Here is a 21,575-nt window from a genome sequence, read left to right on the forward strand (position 1 = left end):
GGACACTTGTATTGCAATACCGGTATTTTTATCAGTTGATTTGAGTATGCAATTGATCGTTAATCAGATATCAGCCAAAATGTTAATATTGTGCATCACTAATTTGAGTAGTAGTATGAAAGTAGTTGAATTTGCCTTTCAAATAAATGTGAGACAAGATGGTTAATGCTATTCCCTCTTCCCCAGGGCCAAGCTCAGACCAGCACTTCTGGCATGTCAACACCAATGCAGTATGACCACATCGTGCTCACATTGGATGGCCAGGTGATCACAGATGAGAGTGAGTACATCTCCATGGCACTAGGACTCCTATTGTGTGTATATTTAGTGTTCAGAATCCAGTACCCTAAAGGACTGAACAAAAGACACTGACCTTTTTGGAGTTGTGTTGTTCTGAGATTGAAGGATGCAGGCAAACTTCCTGTCACAGTCAAACATAATGTACAACATCTGTGAGCAGCTTGTAGGAGTCAGTATTCTCTCTAGATTTTGTCCTGACGTTTCAGCACTGATGTTCAAGTTAGCGACATTGAGTGTGTATTTAGTAATGATATAGAGGATATTTGTATCATAGTTTTGTCAATACATTATTTATTTGCTAAAATAAATACATCTTTTGAAAAGGCTATGTATTGTGTCTCTCAGTATGCTTCTAGTACAGGATTCTGAATCTTTTAAGCCCTATTTGGTAAGAAATGATCATAGTCATCATGAAATGCTATAGTATATGGCGCCATTTGACAAAGGTGATATATAGCACCTTTAAAGATTGGTGCTATATAGCACCAATCTTTAAAGGTGCTATATAGCACCTTTAAAGATTGGTGCTATATAGCACCAAAAACGGTTCCCCTATGATTACGAGCCAAAGAACCGATTTTGGTGCTATATAGCACCGTTTGTTTTTAGTGTGTATCCCTGTGTTGATTGTCAGTTAATTGGTGCTGTGTCTATTTAAAGTCCCCTGTGTTCTGTTGAGTATGTCAGTTCATCATGTTTTGGGTCAGTGTGTGCTAGGCTCAGAGCCTTCTGTATTAGTAGTTTGAGTTATGTTTTGTCAGCCCTGTTTGCTCCTTTAGACTTGAACCTAGCCTGTCTACGCGTCCTGCAGTTGGGTTCCATTCCACACTCATACCTTGCCAGAAGTTGCCACTATCAACATGGGTCTCCATGATAAGGATGAAATATAGAGGCCCACTTTGAGGCATGTCATCAATGTTTAAATGACAGGGAGAAGCAAACCCCAAGAGGCTGAAAGCTCTCTGGATGTGTCCTCTTGATGCAGGCCAGGCAGCAGTGGAGGAGTTAACGTTTTGAGAAGGCCAGGAAAGACTTGCTATTAGGAATTGTGGGGATGTCAAACCCGTGCTTGTGGCTTGGTGGTAAAGACATCAGAACGGTCCACGTGGCATACATACCCCAGGCTGGGTATATAGGTCTGGCACTCCACACACAGCACATTCCAGGGTTTTCCTTAGGGCCGTGCCAGAGAATACCAACACATGACACAGTATACCCACGTTTTCTGCTGAGCTGGGACTTTATCAAACCCTAAACTAGCTGGAAATCGTTCAAAGATGCATATTTAGTTTAAAGCTCATTCATTATATCTGAGCTACGTCAAGCATTATTTCATAGGTGTAAAAACCTAGATTTGATTTGGCTAAGTGACGCAGAGAGACTTTGATGCAGAGGATTTTTGAACATTCGCACTAGCAGAATATTTATAAAAGGCATGGGACAAACAGACAAGGAAAACATATGTGATGTATATATTTTTTGGGGGTTTTGGGTATTAACTAAATATTTTCTTTTTTACTTATGCAGTTTCTGTTTCCAGGAAGTGAATGTGATATATTTGCTTTATTGTTAAACTGGTTCTAACTGTAATTGTATTCTTGCTCTGTAAAGCACTTTGAGCTGCATTTCATGTCATGAAAGGTGCTATACAAATAAAGTTTATTATTATTATTATTATTATTATTTATGTTTTTGGTGTCTTATAATCCCGTAAGGGATGGGTCTTATGACAAGACACAAAAATAAGAATTCATTCATTCATTCAGTGACCCGGTTACTTTTCATCATGTGAAGCTTGTTAGGCATGTAAGCCCTACAGTATATACTTCATTTACTTTTTTTTCTTCTTTGTTTTTCTGAATATTTTTAAATACGTTTTCACCTATAATGAAACGGCCCGTATAGGGTTAGGGTTAGGGATATACATACATTTAGGGTTAGGGTTAGGGATATACATACATATAGGGTTAGGGTTAGGGATATACATACATATAGGGTTAGGGTTAGGGATATACATACATATAGGGTTAGGGTTAGGGATATACATACATATAGGGTTAGGGTTAGGGATATACATACATATAGGGTTAGGGTTAGGGATATACATACATATAGGGTTAGGGTTAGGGATATACATACATATAGGGTTAGGGTTAGGGATATACATACATATAGGGTTAGGGTTAGGGATATACATACATATAGGGTTAGGGTTAGGGATATACATACATATAGGGTTAGGGTTAGGGTTAGGGATATACATACATATAGGGTTAGGGTTAGGGATATACATACATATAGGGTTAGGGTTAGGGATATACATACATATAGGGTTAGGGTTAGGGATATACATACATATAGGGTTAGGGTTAGGGATATACATACATATAGGGACGTATGTAGAAACACGGTGATGTGGTGAGAGACCTGGATTGACACCAGGGCTGGTGGGTCATCAATCACGGCTGAGCTGCAGTGAGATAAGTTCAGATCCTGTGCTGCCGGTCCGGACGGTGTGTATCCAGCTTGGAGGAACGGATGTGGTGCTTGGCACTACATTGTCAGTTTAAACAGAAAGGAGAGCCAGAGAGCCCAGGACGGAGAGGGAAGCCACTTATATAAACACAGGTTTAAAAGCAGAACTGCTGCTCTGTGTGAGGTTCCTCTCCAGTCACGGTGGTGTGAAATACCTGCCTGTCTCCACAGCACCCTTCCAGCCTGCACCCATACCACCCTGTGTTCTTCTGCTCTTTCCTCTCACTTCTTCTTGTCCTCATTTGCAGTATTTTCCACAGTACAAATTCATTTTCATTTTCACATCAATATTCATACCAAAACAAACAGAAACAAGATAAAACAACCTTTACCCTATCGTGTGATACAACACACATTTAAAAGCAGTTGCAGACACATGTGGGTACAGGTCTGCAATCAAGGGTTTACATTGACCGTATGTTATGGGAGAACAGATCTTTATTTAAGCTGTAGGTCATTCCAGGTGGTTGGGGCACTAAAACTAAACGCTGTTTTCATACAGCTGTTTACTTACTACTTACTTTATTAACATACTGTTTTCAATACAGTGATGAGTCTATAATGTTCACCAGATGCAAATCGCAGAGCAGAATGATAAACTGTATCCAAGGGCTTGGGGACAGAAGGAGCAGCATTTCCATAAATACATCTCCATAGTCCAACACAAAAAGAAAGACTGCTTCAAAAACTATTTTCCTACATATAATAGTGTAATCAAAAGGCACCAAAAAGTTGAGCATTCTACACAGAATTGATTGATTGATTGATGTAGTTTATTTAGTAAGACATGAGAATAGTACATGACAGTACATAACAGTACATGGAAGGTATGAAGAGGTATGAACTCAGAATGCGGGCCTTTCAAGGAAGCTAGAGACAGGGTCCCCACGGTCATGAAATTCCTGGAAATATTTTGAAATAAAATAAAATAAAATCCAGTACTGGAAAAGGTCCTGGAATTGATCAAGAGTCCTGGAAAAATATTTGGCTATGCATTGTTTTTGGCTATTGTTTTTTTTTTTTATACAAAACATTTTCATAAACATGTATAACATTACACAAAATATGTAAGTAGTTTTTCGCCGAACGGGCTGTGTAACACCCCATCCCGACTGCCAGCGATGCGACGTGACGCGAAGCGAGCGGGCGATGAAATCACATTAAAATACATGTTTTTGAATGAGACCGTCCTGTCCTACCGCGAGCGTCAACGAACCGTGCAACGACGTCGTCCACCCCTCCTATTTTCGCTCGCAGGGTCACTATGCCCTAATTTTGCACGAAATGTTGAATGAAATTGTACTATTTTATATTCTATGCTTTATTTTTGCTACACTGCCTATCTTTGGGCATTGTACATAGGAGTAAGAGACACATTATTGCGCTGAATGATTGTTTTATAGGCCTGGAAATTGGGCTAAATATTCTGGAAAAGTTTTGGAAAAGTTTTGGAAATTCATTGCTAAAAATGTGTGGGGACCCTGTAGAGAGCATCCAAACGTCTCGTGTCAATCCTTTGCTTTGAGGTTTGAACTCTCTGTCGACGTAACACTATAGACCCTCTATTGTTAATATGGTGAAATGTCTCTGGTGACAGCTGGATCCTTAGAGACGGCTTCAGACATCATCAGGCTTGCGGCACGAGTTAGCGCCGAAATCTCAACATCTCGACCTAAGCTCCAACCCCACCCACCCATCCACCGCCCTTCCATTAACAACAGAAAGCTTCCCTATCAAACAGGGAGGATCATTTTGGCCCTCCTTGGGAAGAATGGCATGTATTTCCTTGTACTTCCCGGAATCCCAGTGAAATCAGCATTTAGTGTTCCCATTGGATCCTTTAATGAGCAAAACCTCTGTTGTTACCCCGAACAAAGTGAGTGAGGGCCTGGCAGAGGGAAAGCATGTGAGGAAAGAAGTGGCTCTGTCATTTGAAATAAAACAAGTCATTTATTTGGAGGCGTGAGTCTGGCGAGTCAATGGGAAAATATCCATAGTGTTGTCTCGGTGCCAACCTGAGGGGTGAATACTCACTGCTCCCAGTGAAGAGGCGGGGCTTAACGTCCTGCAATAAATGGACTACAAGTTGCTTTGCATGGCCTCAGCTCTTTGATGTAGTCGTGCTACACATGTCTGGCGGTAGGAAGTGGTAAAGTAGTTGCAGTAATAGCAAAATTAAGGAATAAAGTGAGGGAACATTTTCAAATAGGATGAGACATGCACTTTTACTCAGTGCATGTATTTGGAAAAGATCTCAAAGCAGGTTGAACAAGTCACCCACAATCCAAACCAGACTTCAAACCTTCTTTTTGTCTTTTGTAATACCTTCCTGTCTGTCTGTCTGTCTGTGTGCCTGTCTGTCTAGAATTCCGGACTTTTACTTGTAATGGAGTATTTCTACATTCATTGTGGTATTGATACTTTTACTTAAGTAAAAAAAAGTAGTACTTTTTACACCACTGGTTATGAGCTTCAGGCAGTACTACTTGCCAAACAGTAGCTGTCCTACCTGACACAAGTGTCTAAGATGTCTCAATGGGAGAGTAGGGAGAGACGTGCTAGTTCTATTATATTAACATACAGATTACAGACTAGTTAAAATAATGTTTTGTTATTGAAATGAGTTCCGGGTCGCAGCTGTAAAATGACTTTGAATCCATTATGAGTGACACTTGTTTCCACTTAGCCTACTGTAAGCCTTGATGACATGAATGTGAAACCATGTCATTCAGGAACGCATTCAGGAACAAACAGGTTGCACATTCTTGACCTGGTAATAACCTTGCACAAAACAAAGCCAGACTGAGCAGATTACACACAGTAAAGTATCCTGAGTGTTCATTTAACTCTATTGAGAGTGTACAAATGTAACCTAATGGATTTGGTTACATTTGTACGAATATGAAGATGGCGATGGGCCATCATATCTTCTGGCAGAGCAAAAGCAGTTGCGATATCCCTTATTTCCCCCTTGATTTCAAGCATTTTCTCCTTTAATCTTTGTGCTATTATGCAAGCGTGCAAACCACCATTAACCACCATAAATAGTTTTCTGTTTGGAAAGGATGTATTGGCTGCAGATATCAGTCTAGCTGTGATATTGAAGGCACGTAAGTCACTCAGATTGATTTCCCCCCTGAGTCTACACCTTAATTAGCTAGACTTTAACAAAACATTTTAACTGACGATTAGATCCACCATGAGCTCATTCTACTGATGGAGCACGCACGTCCAAAGGTTAACATTCAGGTGCAGCAGAAGAACAACACGTTAGAATACGTTAGAATACGTTAGAATATGTTAGGATATGTTAGAATACGTTAATAAGAATAGAGCAGCAGCCCTTTGTCTGAGGAAAGACGCTCAAAACGTCACCTTGGTGGCAATACAATAAATCAGTGGTTCTCAACCTTTTCAGGCCGCGACCCCCAAAAAGAATCATATTTGAACTGCGGACCCCCCAAAATAATCGTATTTGAACTGGGGACCCCCCACCCTGATAAGCACTTGGAATGTAGGAGTTGGGGCATTACATTTAGTTTGACATTTAGTTTATTCCACAGATAAATGTTGTGAAAATAGCAGAAAATAGCCGATCTACAAGCTCGAGCTTGTAGATTGGCTTTTTTTTTTTTGCTTCTTTCTATATCATTTGACAATTTGACCAATGTTTGACCAGTTTTATCGTATTTTTTGTTTATTACGTTTGATGCAGTAATGGTCTTTTTCTTTTCTATCTTTTTTTTTTTTAGGTATTAAAAAGGTGTTACATTTTCAAGAGATATTTTCTTCTGGGCTACAGACAGGACTACTCTTTTACATTCAACCCCCCCTCCCTGAGAGCTACCTTAAGACCCAACCTGAACCTCTATCAGGAAGCATGGCACATATGCATCCACCTGGACCCAAACCCAGGTCTCCTCACCAGTGAGACCTACCTTAAGACCCAACCTGAACCTCTATCAGGAAGCGTGGCACATATGCAGCCACCTGGACCCAAACCCAGGTCTCCTCACCAGTGGCGCAGCCATAACGCTAGTATAGGCTGGGCCTGAGCAGAGCAGAGCGGGTCGGGTACACTGCATGTAATATAATGTGGGCGTTTTTTGGTTACTTTATTTCGGTGTTAGGGTTAGGGTTATGGTTGGGTTAGGGTTATGTTATTTAATTTTGATCTTTGCCAGATTTTACCGATTTTTTTATCAAAAAAATAATTATAAAAAAATATATTAAAAAAAAAATATATATATATATATATTTATTTTTTTTAATTTATTTTTCTCTATGTGGGTGGGCCACGGCCAACCCAGGCCCACCCATGGCTGCGCCCCGGCTCCTCACATGGGGATGGATGTCAAAACATCTCCCGTTCATTCATTCTCTCCCGGCCAAGGGAGACATTAGGCTTCTGGGCAACAGGCATGGCTACTCTACTCTGGTACTGTACATAAAGCACTTTTAATAAATTAACATGGAAACAGCAGTGTCACGGGGCAGCCACACACATACACACACAAACACACACACACATATATAAATAAAATGTAAATGTATACTGATTGTTTGCTAGTTGTCTCTCCTGCACTTCTGGTGGCAATTCCCTTGATTAGGAAGGGGCCAAGTGCTGTGGAGGAGAGGGGTGTTGCCTATGCTTGGAGTAATGTGTTTATTTAAATTGTCATTGAGTTTTCACCCCAAGTTGTACTTAATTGTAACACATCTTTAGGAATGTTTAGGTTACTTGAATGCAATGGGGAATTTATGGAAGTATTCATGGAAGTATTGTTGCTAATTGGTTCTGTGTCCTGTGGTAGGATCCACTCCCTATTTAAAGGAGGCTGCAGATACATATGTAGTGAGATGTGGGCAGGAACACAGTAACATACCTGAGGGAGAGTTGTAGGGCCTTTTGTGATTAAGGTTTAGCCTGCAAGAGCTCTTAACCGTTGGGGTTTTGTTCAGTAGTGTTTGCTTAAGTGTTTAATTCTTCTCCTCATGTCTCTACCAATAGATAGTTTGGCCATTATTATTTTTGCTACCTGAAATATCTATTTGCACTTTAAAAAAAACTGCACTGGAGTTTGGTGGAGGAGGTTTGGGGCGAAACTTGCATCTCTGGACTGTTTTTGGAGCCTTGGCCGCTCGGGCGACTTTACAGGTAGGATGTGTGACAGATTTATACGTTCCAGCTGTAAGGCATGTCCAGCAGAGAGGCACGTGTCGTGGAGAGGGAAAGTGTCAGAGCCTTTTGGCACTTCAAGGCGTGTACACAGTCCAGACATCACATTACAGCCACCTGCACCTGAAACAACAGTCACGCCTTGTGACAAATTCACCAAGTCACCATGCAGCGTGCCATGCTGCTGCCTCACAGCATAGAGAAAACACTGACGCTGTGGTAATCCATGGAGCAGACATAATCCATCACCATTTAACATTAGTATTTTGTTCTGGATAGGGAAGTTTTCCATTTGCAGTCTACTCTGCATAGGACTGGATGAATATAGTTTCAAAGCAGTGTTGTTGATAAGGGAACCCAATCCTATACTACTGAATGTTTTTAATGCTGAAACAAAGGAACCCTGGGGCAGACTGATGGCTCTCAGTGTGACGATACCATAGTGCATGACACCACTTCTAGATAGTTATGGTTATAACGTACTTACAGTATAGCTTGTTGTGCACAGTGCACTGCCCTTTTAGAAACTATTTTAAAACTAGAAAAAGTGCTCCTCGGAGCACAGGTCTCCACCAGGTCAGGTACGTTATTGTGGCCTCCTGGTGGCGCTATAATAGGCCATTGTGAAAAGGGTGGCCGTTTCTTCTTAGGCCTTTCACGGCAATGGGACACTGAATTCATGATTTGAGGCATTTTGTTCCAAAAATGTGTTTTGCTAAATTAGACCTGCTGGTGGCGCTATAACAGGCCAATGTGAAAGGGGTGGCATTTCTTCCTCAGCCTAGTGGGAATGTGCGTGCAAAATTTCACGGACATCCTAAGCTGAGTGCATAATTTGAGGCATTTAGTTCAAAACGGAGCAATCCTGCAAACTTTGGAAGGCAACCTTAGCCAATGAGGATGGAATATGGGAAATCGGACAGATCCGTGTTCATCACATGACTATAGAGATACTGTGTACCGATTTGCATGACGTTTGGATAAAATCTGTAGGAGTAATATTAAAAAATTGGTTTTGCACAAATCGGCCTCCTGGTGGCGCTATAACAGGCCCATGTGAACAATTTTGGGCAGAGGTTCTGAATTGGCATCCAGGGAGTGTGTGTGGTAAATGGTAAATGGTAAATGGTGCATTTATATAGCGCTTCTATCCGAAGCGCTTTACATTGATTGTGCCATTAACCCATTCACACACACATTCATACACCGATGGCGGAGGAAACCATGCAAGGCACCAACCTGCTCATCGGGAGCAATTAGGGGTTCAGCGTCTTGCTCAAGGACACTTCGACACTAACTCTAAGGGAGTGCCCCAGCCCGGGATCGAACTGGGAACCTTGCGGTTTTCCAGTTCACTCTACCCGGCCACTCTACCCCTGAGCCACTGCCGCCCCACATGGTTAGTATCATGGTTAGTATCATGGTCAGTATCATGGTCAGTATCATGGTCAGTATCATGGTTAGTATCATGGTCAGTATCATGTCAGTATCATGGTCAGTATCATGGTCAGTATCATGTCAGTATCATGGTCAGTATCATGGTAGTATCATGGTTAGTATCATGGTCAGTATCATGTCAGTATCATGGTCAGTATCATGGTCAGTATCATGGTAGTATCATGGTCAGTATCATGGTCAGTATCATGTCAGTATCATGACAGTATCATGGTAGTATCATGGTCAGTATCATGGTAGTATCATGGTTAGTATCATGGTCAGTATCATGGTCAGTATCATGTCAGTATCATGTCAGTATCATGGTAGTATCATGGTCAGTATCATGGTAGTATCATGGTTAGTATCATGGTCAGTATCATGGTCAGTATCATGTCAGTATCATGGTCAGTATCATGGTCAGTATCATGGTTAGTATCATGGTTAGTATCATGTCAGTATCGTGGTCAGTATCATGGTAGTATCATGGTCAGTATCATGGTCAGTATCATGTCAGTATCATGGTCAGTATCATGGTAGTATCATGGTCAGTATCATGGTCAGTATCATGTCAGTATCATGGTCAGTATCATGGTCAGTATCATGGTCAGTATCATGGTAGTATCATGGTTAGTATCATGGTCAGTATCATGGTCAGTATCATGTCAGTATCATGTCAGTATCATGTCAGTATCATGGTCAGTATCATGGTCAGTATCATGGTTACTGATCATGGTTAGTATCATGTCAGTATCATGGTCAGTATCATGGTCAGTATCATGGTCAGTATCATGGTCAGTATCATGTCAGTATCATGGTTAGTATCATGTCAGTATCATGTCAGTATCACGGTCAGTATCATGTCAGTATCATGTCAGTATCATGTCAGTATCATGGTAAATAAGACATGTCAGTATCATGTCAGTATCATGGTAAATAAGACATGTCAGTATCATGTCAGTATCATGGTCAGTATTTTGCTTCCAGCTCCCCTCAAACTTCTCTGTACGCCCTGTTGAGAAACACTAGTGTGAACAGTGTCACATGCTGAAAATAGCTGATCTATACAACGCAACGCATAGCGACACGTTGTGAGCTGGTAGATCTGCTATTTTCAGCATGACACCATGGTATGATGGAACAGCATTCTATACATTAAGGCAACGCAGCGTCTGTGGGACTACAATACTACAAGCTCCCCCTCCCTGCTATAGCAGTGGAAACAACTGATCACTCCATATCACTTTACATTCTCTGATGGATTTCTCAGCCATGTTGCGCTCTCTGCTGTAATGGAACATCTACCCATAAAGATACACATGGCAGGCTATTTAAAGACGGTGCTCGTGCAGCTATTCTCTCCTTTTCTTTTTGTTTTTCTTTTTTGTTGGCCGGTTTTTCCACTACCAATGCCAAATAATTTTGCATTGCTTTTTGGAAAAAGTGTTTCAAGTGATGCAAATGAAAATGAATGGAGCAAACTGAACATTATCCTGCATATTGGGGTTAATCGTCATTTCTCAGGATCTGAGAAATTATCATTTTTGCGTTCCAGCTATTTAAACTGACTTAAAGATACCTGGAGTCTAATTGTTCTGTATGAAGGCCAGACAACATAGAGACATGATTACCAATGTATGAGAGTGTATATAACTTTGATTGACCATGTGTTGACCACTGTGTATAATCGCCACAGATGAGTTTATTAAGCTCTTTATTGCATATGGCTTTAAAGCTGCAATCTGTAATATCTATGGTCTTCCATGCGAGCGCTGCCATTTCTACATAGCGGTGTCCATATTGTGTTTTCATCTTCTTCCCCGTGGGCATGGCATTGCATCAAGCAACCTCCCTCAGAGCGTGAGTTTTGGCCCTGAATCAGGCCTCATGCTTGAGCCTCAGAGAAGAGCAAACAGGTGTGTCCTGGGTTTCATTACGCTGTGTCAAGTGAGGCCATGTTTACATGATCTGATAATATAAAACATACATTTACCGCTTTAGTCCTATTTTATACCTAGGCTATTTTCAAACATTTTAGTACTTTTTCTTTTGGTATTTTAAGTACATTTTGATCCCAATACTTTTGTACTTTTACTCAAGTACATTTTGAATTCCGGACTTTTACTTGTAACGGAGTATTTCTATATTGCAGTATTGATACTTTTACTTAAGTAATAAATGTGAGTACTTTTTCCACCACTGAGGCTATGGCATCTTTAATCAGCCTGTTACACTGATGTCCCTCTACACCACAGGCTATGGCATCTTTAATCAGCCTATTACACTGATGTCCCTCTACACCACAGGCTATGGCATCTTCAATCAGCCTGTTACACTGATGTCCCTCTACACCACAGGCTATGGCATCTTTAATCAGCCTGTTACACTGATGTCCCTCTACACCACAGGCTATGTCATCTTTAATCAGCCTATTACACTGATGTCCCTCTACACCACAGGCTATGGCATCTTCAATCAGCCTGTTACACTGATGTCCCTCTACACCACAGGCTATGGCATCTTTAATCAGCCTGTTACACTGATGTCCCTCTACACCACAGGCTATGGCATCTTTAATCAGCCTGTTACACTGATGTATGGCCAGAGCTTCTGTAACATCTGTGTGCAGGGAGTGAGGCAGGAAGACCATAACCAACCTTTGGTTAAATTGAATTAAATTAAAAAGCAAATTGTGTCAAAACAGAAAATCTTCCCATTCTTTGGTCGGTGGTGATATAAGATCTTAGGCCTGTTTGTTTAAAGTGCTGCCGGCAAATGCCCAGTTCACATGCTGCATCTCATGCGACGTGGCCTTCTGAATGGGTGAAATATAATATACAGTTACATTACTGACTGACTGACTAGACAGTATTATCACTGATAAACATATAGGTTTTGTTTTCTGACCTATACGTGCGTAAGCAACGTCAGAGAAACCAAACCATATTCTCCAGAGATCTAGAAGAACACATAACAGATGAATAACTGCTAATTTGTTTGGGGTAAAAGGAGGGAAGCCAGATGCTGTCTGTTGACGCGGAATGGTTCATAAATCACACTTATGTACCAACTCCACTTAATCCTCCATGCATTCTTTAAACTGTACCCTGATCCAAATCAACTCTGTGTTGCTGAGCCAAGAGTTCCGTTCTTTCATGACTGAGGGTTGTTGATTTAGGCCTGCTGTACCAACTTGGCATAATCTTAACCAAAAATGTCCTTTTCCCCCCCCTTTTTAAGCAAATTAATTGTGTTGAATAAATCATTCATGAACAACTCCAACTTCCAAATACATCCTTCATCCACAGCAGCGTGAGTAGTGAGAGATACTTTCAGATGATCAACCTTCTTTCAGGGTAAAGGTAGCATGCAGGCAATAATGAATCTGTTTGTTAGGTTCACCCAGCAGGATACTGTAGCGTTGTTCTGAACCCGCTTTCATTTAAATGTGGTGTAATGTAGGTGATGTATATTGTTTCTAAACAAGGATAAAAGTTTAAAGCTCTATACAGACGGATAGTAATCATTGCTATAGAGTGTTTGTTCAGTAACAGGAGTCTCCCCGTTTCTCCAGCTCTTTAATAAACATCAGGATACCAATTGCATCCAATCAGGAGATGTATCAGCTTCAGTTTTGACAGTGTTCCAGATCCAGTTTTGTCTTAGAATTAGAACTGGTATCCCAACCTGAACATTTATTTTCTTTTGACTAAAGAACTGGAGAGACCTGGAAACCCTGGTACTGAACAAACAGTCTGTATCAATCAATCAATCAATCAATCAATCAAAGTTTATTTATATAGCACGTTTCATACATCAAGTGCAGTTCAATGTGCTTCACAGAATAGGTTTAAAAATAACCATTAAAAAACCCGGAGGATAACAGCAAAAGAGGAAAAGAAAACATCTAGAATAAGACTAGGAAAACAAGAAAATAATAAACAAAAATAATAATAAAGCAAAGCAAAACAAATGATTGGGTGACCCGCAGAGCCTCCGGCAGGCTGTTCCAGAGGCTCTATAGTAATGATAACTATTGGAATAGAGCTATTTAACACTTTTTTATCACTACAACCTTTCAATTATTACATTACAATGTTGATAGAGAGATAACATGTAACAAATGCAACAAATGTCAAGAGCCAAAGTCTCAACATTGTGCTTATATTGCATAAACCCTGGCAGGCCAGTGTTAGCTGTCATACTGTACTATAATGTAATGCAAGCTGACATTCCCTGGAACAGGGTAAGAGTTGTTTGTGGTGAACAGGGTAAGGGTTGTTTGTGGTGAACAGGGTAAGGGTTGTTTGTGGTGAGGTGTCTGTCCCCACACCCACACAAGCATTCTACAAATACACCAACTTCAAATCAACTGCACTTCCAGTGAACGGGACATGATCAAGTACATTATTTGGACACTGGCCACAACGGGGCAGTTTCAGTCTAACATCACTCGTATAACACCCTGACCTCTGGTGCTTGGCTCTTCTTGATATGACCAGTGGTGTAAAGTAACTAAGTACATTTACTCAAGTACTGTACTTAAGTAAAATGTTGAGGTACTTTTACGTTACTGGAGTATTTCCAATTGTTTATACTTTTACTTCTACTCAACTGCATCTCGGAGGCAAATATTGTACTTTTACTCCACTATTATTTGAAAACTTCAGTCATTAGTTACTTTGTAGATTTTGATTATTACAACAACATACACAACATACTCAAATTACATTAACCACATTCAGCCCTATATACATTTCGACCGTTTGAAAATAGCCGATCTACAAGCTCTACAATGCGTCGCATCGCAACGCTTTGTGAGCTTGTATGATCTGCTATTTTCAAAATATTTGTATACATTTGAAAACTTGAAAAGGTGATAATTCTGCATAATGACTAGCCTACTTTCTACTTTTGGTTCCTTCAGTACATTTTGATACCAATACATTTGTACTTTTACTCAACTACATTTTGAATTCTGGACTTTTACTTGTAATTGAGTATTTCTACAGTGCAGTATTGATACTTTAACTTAAGTAAAAACATTGAGTACTTTTTCCACCACTGGATATGACCTTGGGAGTTCTGGACTACTTGGGCCAGGGTGTCTGTTTTAGTCTGGCCTGGCTCAGTTGAGTTGTGATGACATTTTAAATGGTAGTTAATTGATGTAGTGATGTAATTGATTCAGTAATAGCCTATAGGCCTACAGATTATGCCCATGATAGCTCTCTAGTCAGTGTTGTTGCAACATATTAGTAGTATGGGAGTCATTCAAAGCAGCTGCATGGTCAATTTAAAAGTTTCAATAAAGTATGTGACTTCTGGGCTTTTTCAATCTAGCTTCTTTCTGCTGTTCTTAACACATGCAAATAACAGTGGATGCAATACTTACCGTCAACCAGTAGGTGTCCTACTTGACCACAGGATAGAAAAGTCTGTGGAGCAGGGAGTTCATCTCCTTCCATCAGTGAAGGAAATAGTACTCAAATGTTTAACTTAAGTAAAAGTATCAATTCTGCAATGTAGAAGTACTCTGTTACAAGTAAAAGTCCGGAATTTGAGCAAAAGTATCAAAATGTACTTAAAGTACAAAAAGTTAAAGTACTAAAATGTTTGAAAATAGCAGATCTACAAGCTCACAACGCGTCGCAATGCGACACATTGTGAGCTTGTAGATCGGCTATTTTCAAATAGCCTCGGTATAAAATAAGGCTTAAAGGGATATTTCACTTTAAAAAAAACTTTGGGTCATTTTATCGTCTACTCAGGCCTTTGTGAGCCCCCCAGATAGTTTGCTTAATTCAGTATTTAGATATTTGATATTCATTTTATCAGACACGCCCCCTTCCTATACAAACACATTGTAACTTCAAACTCCATTTTAACCATGTTAGATTCATCAAAAACACCCGTCCTTGGTTCTGGTGACTCACCCTGCCCTCCTAATGCGTGAGGAGGACGTGTTTTTCCGATTATTTTTTTATGGTATTTAATTTTTTTCATTTTAAAAAATAACAGATCTGTAAGCTGTCGACACGCCATGACACGATGCGTTGATAGCTTGTATGTCTGTTATTTTGGGTAGCCAGGCGACGCACATTACGCGTCGTAGCAATGTATCTGGGTTTGAGAGGCTCTGATTGATGTAAACTTACAGTAGCCTACTAGATTATAGCTGGCAGTTGTCATAATATTGTAGCTCTGTTCGGGATTATTGCACAAAGGTGGATGATGAAAAAGTTGCACTTTGCGAACGGGGACAATACAATGGACATAACTGTGTCACTTCAGAGGAAACTAAATGGAGCTTCAGAGATGTTTACACACCCCTGGTTATCCATTAGAATGGTGGAAATGGAAGGTAAACGATAACAGCCAACGTGAGTACATATTTTTCCTGAAACTGGCCAATTTATGCTACTGTATGTGACTGTGTACCGCCCGGCCCGGCCGGGGGTCGGTCGGGGGAGGTCCATGGCTGTAGGAGCGTTCTCATTACTCAAGGGACACTAGATGTAGGCTGTACCCAAACACGTTGACATGTCAATCTTCCTTAATAAAACATAGACTAACTAGCAGCAGTAGCCTTGGTCAGGCTGTGTGTGAGCCTGTGCCTTCCTCCGCAGTTGAGCTGCGCTATAAGATGCAAAGGAGCCTAAATGAATGTATCCTACAATTTTGATAAACAATCATTCTGTGAATTTCTCATTTCTGGTTGGGTTTGTGGACCATCATAACTGTATTTCAGCCTTAGGCTACATCGTATAAATACATTAAGAAAATAACTTTTTTTTTTTTTTTTTTAAGACTTGAGACTCGACTCGGACTCGTGGCTAAAGACTCAAGACTCTACTCGGACTCGACCCTCAAAGACTCGAGACTTGACTCGGACTCTAGGCCAAAAGACTCGAGACTCGACTCGAGCTCAGAGACTCGTGGGCATCTCTGACACACACACACACACACACACACACACACACACACACACACACACACACACACACACACACACACACACACACACACACACACACACACACATTTTCATGCAACAAAAACTGTCACTTTAGGGTTGAAGTGGACCAAGCAATGAAGCAAAGATGTGAGGATGGCTGAAACTGTTGATCAATGTTAACTGATCCCCCTCTTCTCTCTTTCTGCTCTCTTCCTATCTCTCTCTCTCTACAGTCAGAAACAGATTACCAAGACTACAACTCAAGACCTTACAGTCAGAAACAGGGAGACGCAAACAAACCAAGACCTTACAGTCAGAAACAGATTACCAAGACTACAACTCAAGCAGCAGATGTGAAAACACATCAACCGCCTTATACAGGAAAGACAACTCACACATGTAAACTGTGTGACAAGACTTTCAGTCAGTTAGGTAATCTGAAGACACACAAGCGTCTCCACACTGGAGAAAAACCTCATGCCTGTAATGAGTGTGACAAGAGTTTCAGTCAGTCAGGTGCTCTGAAGAGACACCTGGTTATCCACACTGGAGAAAAACCTTTCCACTGTAATCAGTGTGACTTGAGTTTCACTAATCAGTGTGACTTGAGTTTCAATGAGTCACGTTCTCTGAAGAGACACCAGGTCGTCCACACTGGAGAAAAAGCGTACACCTGTAATCAGTGTGAAAAGAGTTTCACTGCATTAGATACTCTGAAGGCACACCAGCGTCTCCATACCAAAGAAAAACCATATGCCTGTAATAAGTGTTACAAGAGTTTCAATGTGTTGGGTAATCTGAAGAGACACCTGCTTGTCCACACTGGAGAAAAGTCTTTCCATTGTAAGCTGTGTGACAAGAGTTTCAAGGAGTCAGGTAATCTGAAGAAACACCAGGTTGTCCACGCTGGAGAATAACCTTACAACGTGTAATCAGTGTAAAAGCAATCAATCAGTGAGGTCGCCTGAACAAACACCAGCATATTCACACCGAGGGATAAACACTGTCCACTGTAAACGGTAATTATACAGCATTATTACAGCCATTAATACTACTTAACACGTTATGATAGCAGAGAAAACAGAAAGATATCGTATATTGTCAGTTGAGAGTGAGTCGACCATACTAACCCTAGTCTCACGTGGCCAGACTGTTGCCTCCCACAATTTTCAAATGTTTCCGGTCATACAGTCTGGGACTCTGAAGCTCTGATCATGATTAAGATATAAACCTGGATGTGAAGCCTCCTCCCCACTTCCGTTTCGTCTTTACAGTCGCGCAAATTTATCCTAATATAAATACAAATCATCTAAGTGTATTTAGCTTGCTGCTTAGCAGAAATGGAAATTAAAAAGTAAAATGTAAAGATATTTTAAAATATATTTTCGTGAACGGAAGTGCCAGTTTCCTCTCTCGGATTTCGGGAGTTGTAGTTCCAGACTCTATATAGCATTCAGAGATTGTGGAATAGTTGTCTGGCTATGCGAGACTATACTAACCCTAACCCACCACTGCAGAGGTCTGAAATGATAATGGCAACCCACCTTTTATAGAATATAACATTACAAATAAGAAACGTGTGAAGGAGTGAAAGAGTTAACATTCTCCTTCACTCCATTCTCTCAGTAACATTTCAGTAAGTCCAGTTATGATGTAAATATTCTCAAGTATTGCTTTCTATTCAATAACAGTTGTGCTTGTCAAGTTTTTGATTTAATTTGCTTCATCATTTTATAGATAGATCAACAGGTTCACATGGTGTTTCAATGTTTTATCATTAAACATAGCGGTAATCATTTAAATACATTCTTTCATGTTCCACTTTCTCTCATGTAGCCCCTGTAGTACCTCTGTGAACCCCTAGGGGTTTCTCTCATGTAGCCCCTGTAGTACCTCTGTGAACCCCTAGGGGTTTCTCTCATGTAGCCCCTGTAGTACCTCTGTGAACCCCTAAGGGGTTCTGTCATGTAGCCCCTGTAGTACCTCTGTGAACCCCTAGGGGTTTCTCTCATGTCGCCTCTGTAGTACCTCTGTGAACCCCTAGGGGCACACATACCCCCATTTGAGAAATACAGCTCTACAGTTGTCATAAATTGTCACTGAATGCAATATTTCCTGTAATGTTCCTCAGCCTGTGGCAGGTAGAATGATCATTGTTTGTAGTTTTAACTGTTCTGTTCCAGCTTGAAAATGAAAATGAATGTTTGTAATAAAATGTCTCATAAAAACCAATGAGCAAGGTGTGTTTTTATGTGTAGCAAAATGAATGACCAAGGCCTTGGTGAACAGATGCTTTTTCGAGGCTGCACTTAACCACCTCAATACTTAAAGGAGCACTTCACCCATTTTCAACTTTATCTACTATAATTGGTCCTCACTAATGCTCATTTTAATGATGGTCCCATCAATGGTGGATTCCAAGCTAATAGAAAGTACAGCATTTCTCCTCCTGAGCATGCTGAAATAGAAGCCATTGTTCTTCCATCATTAAATCTTGTTTGAAAAAGTTGCTTTACAGAAAGACAAGCAAAGATGTCCCTCCCGATGTCCCTTTCCTCAGATATACAAGCTTGTAGATCTGCTATTTTTGAAAAATCTTGAAAATGTGTGCATATCTTTGAATATATATATTTTTTAAAGCAAACGTTTTTAACTCAAATCTTTGCTTTTGGTGGTCCCTGGCACAAAACATTTTCAGATGGGGGTCCACTGCCAAATACATATCAATTTAGGGGTCCTTGGCATGAAAAAGGTTGAAAATCACTGCTCTAGGTTATGATCCCAGCCATGGTAAAATGGAGAGTGGAGGATATGAATCAGGTAGACTACTGTTATGTAATAATAATAATAATAATAATCAGGTAGACGACTGTTATGTGGGTCTGATCTCTGGTAGACTACTGTTATGTGGGTCTGGTCTCTGGTAGACTACTGTTATGTGGGTCTGGTCTCTGGTAGACTACTGTTATGTGGGTCTGGTCTCTGGTAGACTACTGTTATGTGGGTCTGGTCTCTGGTAGACTACTGTTATGTGGGTCTGGTCTCTGGGAATCTGGGAACCCATCGGCAAAACAAAGACTTTCTTTTTGTTTGAATCTGTCTTGAGAGATTAGGTCTCAGGTCACTTTAGCCGTTAAAATATTAAGGCCAACACAGGAACTGGTGGTTCAGTGCACAATACTGAGATGATAAATCTGTAAATAAAGCTTAAAGCTGACAAGAGGTGATGAAATGTAATATGTAACTAAAATCACACTCTTTTGTACATGAGTTCACTGTGATATGAAAACTAAATTGTGCCATGTCTAAGTTTCCCCAGGAGGGGGCGTAATTTGCCAATATGAGAGTATTTTGTTCACACTGAGAATTCTGAAATGATGTCTGTCTGTCTGTCTGTCTGTCCGTCCTAGAAGGATGTTTGCAGTGAAACATTTTGATGACCTGTTGGCTCAAGTTTTGATCATTCAAAAATATATATGTTTGGAGAACAATCTGAACATCCCGGGTAGTGAGTTTAGTGTCAATTGAGCAAAAGAATGTGTGAGGATATATTTAGTTAGTTTGACAGTTTATGAGAAAAGGAGAGCTCTGGATTTCATCATTCCTGCCAATTCTCTAACATTTCTGCTCACTTGGGCCTACATTTTGGTGAACGTTCCACAGTGATAGCTGATAGCATGTACAAATGATTTGTTATGACTTTTCAAAGTTTTAAACTTGAGAGATGGTTGTTGTAGCCACCAATATTATCCCACAATGCCACTTGAGGAAGTTTGGCTTAATACTGGACCTACTGTATGTGCCAACTAAGCTTTGTTTATTTTCATGCTGGAAAGAAGATGAAAAGAGAAACCAGCTGAGCAGAGCTGCTCTGCCCCTAACTGACTGTAATGTGGTCTACTTTGCAACTGTTTGCCTTGTACAGGGCCGAGGTATCTGATGTGTTAATAGCATTGTTTACATGTAATCTATGACCCATCAACACCCCCCCCCCCCTGTCTTTCACCTTGGCCCAGGAGAGGAGCTGCAGAGGATTCATGCTTTGTATCTAACAGTGGATCTCCAGCTTTTTCATTTACAGTGCTGTAAAGTAACTAAGTACATGTACTTAAGTTCACTTTTGAGGATTTTACTGGAGTATTTCCCATTTTCAATACTTTTACTTCTACTCCACTACATCTCAGAGGCAAATATTGTACTTTTACTACTACAACTATTTGACAGCTTTAGTTACTTTGTAGATTTAGAATTATTATTACAAAACATACATTAACCACTTCAGCCCTATATACATTTTGGCCATTTGAAAATAGCCAATCTACAAGCTCACAATGCGTCGCATTGCGACGCATTGTGAGCTTGTAGATCTGCTATTTTCAAAAGATTTTGATACATTTTGAACTTGTGAAATGGGACATTCTGCACGATGAGTACTTTTACTTTTGGTACTTTAAGTACATTGTGATACCAATACTTTTGTACTTTCACTCAAGACATTTTTTTAATTTTTCAAAATGTATTTATAGCAGATCTACAAGCTCACAACGCATCGCAATGCGACACGTTGTGAGCCTGTAGATCGGCTTAAGTTGTCAAACAGATTTTGATGCTATATTAACTAATTTGGCTGGGGACCCCCTGGAACCCACTCAAGGACCCCTGGAGGGACCCCAGACCCCACTTTGAGAGCCACTGCCCCTAGCAGAGGGGGCGGGGCATGCATGTGGAGGGGCGGGGGGGCGGTCAGAAAGTGAGATGAGGATTAGGACAGCAGGGGGTCTAGACTGAGACAGGAGACCAGACTGTCCTGGTGAGCTCTATGATGAAGATGAGCTCTCTGGAGGAGGAGGCTGATGAAGATGAGCCATTGAGTGGGCCATTCTGCATAATGAGCACTTTTACATGTATTAGCCTATAGTCTGTAATTAGATGCCAGTACCTTTTACTCAAGTATTTTTTGTTTAATGCCAGACAGAGTATTTCTACATTGTGGTATTACGTGTATAAGGGTTATAAATGTTAAAAGGTTAAAGCAGTGGTAATCTTAGAGTGTTTGTTCAGTGGTCAGGGTCTTCTTGTCTCTCTTGTATATTAAAACCTAAAATAAATGTTCAGGTCGGGATACAAATTGTATCCAATCACGAGAGAGAGAACCCCATAAAGATCATT

The sequence above is a fragment of the Gymnoscopelus braueri genome (assembly GCF_963280865.1).
Source record: "Gymnoscopelus braueri genome assembly, chromosome: 14".
Taxonomy (NCBI): Eukaryota; Metazoa; Chordata; class Actinopteri; order Myctophiformes; family Myctophidae; genus Gymnoscopelus; species Gymnoscopelus braueri.